This window comes from Schistocerca americana, chromosome 3, assembly GCF_021461395.2.
Source record: "Schistocerca americana isolate TAMUIC-IGC-003095 chromosome 3, iqSchAmer2.1, whole genome shotgun sequence".
NCBI classification, from domain to species: Eukaryota; Metazoa; Arthropoda; class Insecta; order Orthoptera; family Acrididae; genus Schistocerca; species Schistocerca americana.
In genome coordinates, this window is record NC_060121.1 from 819,763,140 (window position 1) to 819,766,943 (window position 3,804).

Genomic DNA, 3,804 nt, shown 5'->3' on the forward strand with positions numbered 1-3,804 from the left:
CCTTTGGAGATAAGAGAACGACTTGTATGAATATCAAGAGCTCAGATGGAAACCCAGTTCTAAGCAAAGAAGGGAAAGCAGAAAGGTGGAAGGAGTATATAGAGGGTCTATACAAGGGCGATGTACTTGAGGACAATATTACGGAAATGGAAGAGAAGTAGATGAAGATGACATGGGAGATACGATACTGCGTGAAGAGTTTGACAGAGCACTGAAAGACTTGAGTCGAAACAAGGCCCCCGGAGTAGACAATATTCCATTGGAACTACTGACGGCCGTGGGAGAGCCAGTCCCGACAAAACTCTACCATCTGGTGAGCAAGATGTATGAAACAGGCGAAATACCCTCAGACTTCAAGAAGAATATAATAATTCCAATCCCAAAGAAAGCAGGTGTTGACAGATGTGAAAATTACCGAACTATCAGCTTAATAAGTCACAGCTGCCAAATACTAACACGAATTCTTTACAGACGAATGGAAATGCTAGTAGAAGCCAACCTCGGGGAAGATCAGTTTGGATTCCGTAGAAACACTGGAACACGTGAGGCAATACTGACCTTACGACTTATCTTAGAAGAAAGATTAAGGAAAGGCAAACCTACGTTTCTAGCATTTGTAGACTTAGAGAAAGCTTTTGACAATGTTGACTGGAATACTCTCTTTCAAATTCTAAAGGTGGCAGGGGTAAAATACAGGGAGCGAAAGGCTATTTACAATTTATACAGAAACCAGATGGTAGTTATAAGAGTCGAGGGACATGAAAGGGAAGCAGTGGTTGGGAAGGGAGTAAGACAGGGTTGTAGCCTCTCCCCGATGTTGTTCAATCTGTATATTGAGCAAGCAGTAAAGGAAACAAAAAAAAATTCGGAGTAGGTATTAAAATTCATGGAGAAGAAATAAAAACTTTGAGGTTCGCCGATGACATTGTAATTCTGTCAGAGACAGCAAAGCACTTGGAAGAGTAGTTGAATGGAATGGACAGTGTCTTGAAAGGAGGATATAAGATGAACATCAACAACAGCAAAACAAGGATAATGGAATGTAGTCTAATTAAGTCGGGTGATGCTGAGGGTATTAGATTAGGAAATGAGGCACTTAAAGTAGTAAAGGAGTTTTGCTATTTGGGGAGCAAAATAACTGATGATGGTCGAAGTAGAGAGGATATAAAATGTAGGCTGGCAATGGCAAGGAAAGCGTTTCTGAAGAAGAGAAATTTGTTAACATCCAGTATTGATTTAAGTGTCAGGAAGTCATTTCTGAAAGTATTCGTATGGAGTGTAGCCATGTATGGAAGTGAAACATGGACGATAAATAGTTTGGACAAGAAGAGAATAGAAGCTTTCGAAATGTGGTGCTACAGAAGAATGCTGAAGATTAGATGGGTAGATCACATAACTAATGAGGAAGTATTGAATAGGATTGGGGAGAAGAGAAGTTTGTGGCACAACTTGACCAGAAGAAGGGATCGGTTGGTAGGACATGTTCTGAGGCATCAAGGGATCACCAATTTAGTATTGGAGGGCAGCGTGGAGGGTAAAAATCGTAGAGGGAGACCAAGAGATGAATACACTAAGCAGATTCAGAAGGATGTAGGTTGCAGTAGGTACTGGGAGATGAAAAAGCTTGCACAGGATAGAGTAGCATGGAGAGCTGCATCAAACCAGTCTCAGGACTGAAGACCACAACAACAACAACAATGTTCAATACTTGCTATATGTTTAGTAACTGGCCCATGAATGTCACTGTTTCTTATATTTTAAATTTGTATTATGTCACTTACATGCTATTATATATGAATACCAGTAGCTTGATGCTATACTCATTAGCTCCTGTTTTAAATGATGACTTCTGATGGTTTGTAACTGGCCTATGAGTGCCAATATTCACTGTAATCAGATGATTTATGAATATTATTCTGTAATACTTCATACATGGTACAGAAATGTTTAGTAACTAGGCGATGAGTGCCACCTATTACTCAAATCGATTGATAGACTAGTGTAATTCTCAATGATGACTAGCATAAGACTTAATGTCCTTCACCTACTGACCTTTCTTTTTTTTGGTCGTCAGTCTACTGACTGCTTTGATGCGGCCCGCCACGAATTCCTTTCCTGTGCTAACCTCTTCATCTCAGAGTAGCACTTGCAACCTACGTCCTCAATTATTTGCTTGACGTATTCCAATCTCTGTCTTCCTCTACAGTATTTGCCCTCTACAGCTCCCTCTAGTACCATGGAAGTCATTCCCTCATGCCTTAGCAGATGTCCTATCATCCTGTCCCTTCTCCTTATCAGTGTTTTCCACATATTCCTTTCCTCTCCGATTCTGCGTAGAACCTCCTCATTCCTTACCTTATCAGTCCACCTAATTTTCAACATTTGTCTATAGCACCACATCTCAAATGCTTCGATTCTCTTCTGTTCCGGTTTTCCCACAGTCCATGTTTCACTACCATACAATGCTGTACTCAAGACGTACATCCTCAAAAAATTCTTCCTCAAATTAAGGCCGGTATTTGATATTAATAGACTTCTCTTGACCAGAAATGCCTTTTTTGCCATAGCGAGTCTGCTTTTGATGCCCTCCTTGCTCCATGCGTCATTGGTTATTTTACTGCCTAGGTAGCAGAATTCCTTAACTTCATTGACTTCGTGACCATCAATCCTGATGTTAAGTTTCTCGCTGTTCTCATTTCTACTACTTCTCATTACGAAACTTCCTGGCAGATTAAAACTGTGTGCCCGGCCGAGACTCGAACTCGGGACCTTTGCCTTTCGCGGGCAAGTGCTCTACCAACTGAGCTACCGAAGCACGACTCACGCCCGGTACTCACAGCTTTACTTCTGCCAGTACCTCGTCTAATCTCATTCTGGAAACTTCTCATTACCTTCGTCTTTCTCCGATTTACTCTCAAACCATACTGTGTACTCATTAGACTGTTCATTCCGTTGAGCAGATCATTTAATTCTTCTTCACTTTCACTCAGGATAGCAATGTCATCAGCGATTCGTATCATTGATATCCTTTCACCTTGTATTTTAATTCCACTCCTGAACCTTTCTTTGATTTCCATAATTGCTTCCTCGATGTACAGATTGAAGAGTAGGGGCGAAAGGCTACAGCCTTGTATTACACCCTTCTTAATACGAGCACTTCGTTCTTGATCGTCCACTCTTATTATTCCCTCTTGGTTGTTGTACATATTGTATATGACCCGTCTCCCCCTATAGATTACCCCAACATTTTTCATAATCTCGAACAGCTTGCACCATTTTATATTGTCGAACGCTTTTTCCAGGTCGACAAATCCTATGAAAGTGTCTTGATTTTTCTTTAGCCTTGCTTCCATTAATATCCGTAGCGTCAGAATTGCCTCTCTCGTCCCTTTACTTTTCCTAAAGCCAAACTGATCGTCACCTAGCGCATTCTCAATTTTCTTTTCCATTCTTCTGTATATTATTCTTGTAAGTAGCTTCGATGCTTGAGCTGTTAAGCTGATTGTGGGATAATTCTCGCACTTGTCAGCTCTTGCCGTCTTCGGAATTGTGTGAATGATGCTTTTCCGAAAGTCAGATGGTATGTCACCAGACTCATATATTCTACACACCAACGTGAATAGCCGTTTTGTTGCCACTTCCCCCAATGATTTTATAAATTCTGATGGAATGTTATCTATCCCTTCTGCCTAATCTGACCGTAATTCCTCCAAAGCTCTTTTAAATTCCGATTCTAATACTGGATCCCCTATCTCTTCTAAATCGACCCCTGTTTCTTCTTCTATCACATCAGACAAATCTTCA

The 3,804-nt window shown here is 40.8% G+C and overlaps 1 non-coding gene across 1 annotated transcript; it reads right to left on the reverse strand.

The window, feature by feature from the left end:
• Positions 1 to 2,741: 2,741 nt before the first annotated feature.
• Trnas-cga lies at positions 2,742 to 2,816 on the reverse strand. Its single transcript has one exon. It is a non-coding gene; the product is annotated as a tRNA-Ser (tRNA).
• Between the last annotated feature and the right edge of the window lie 988 nt (positions 2,817 to 3,804).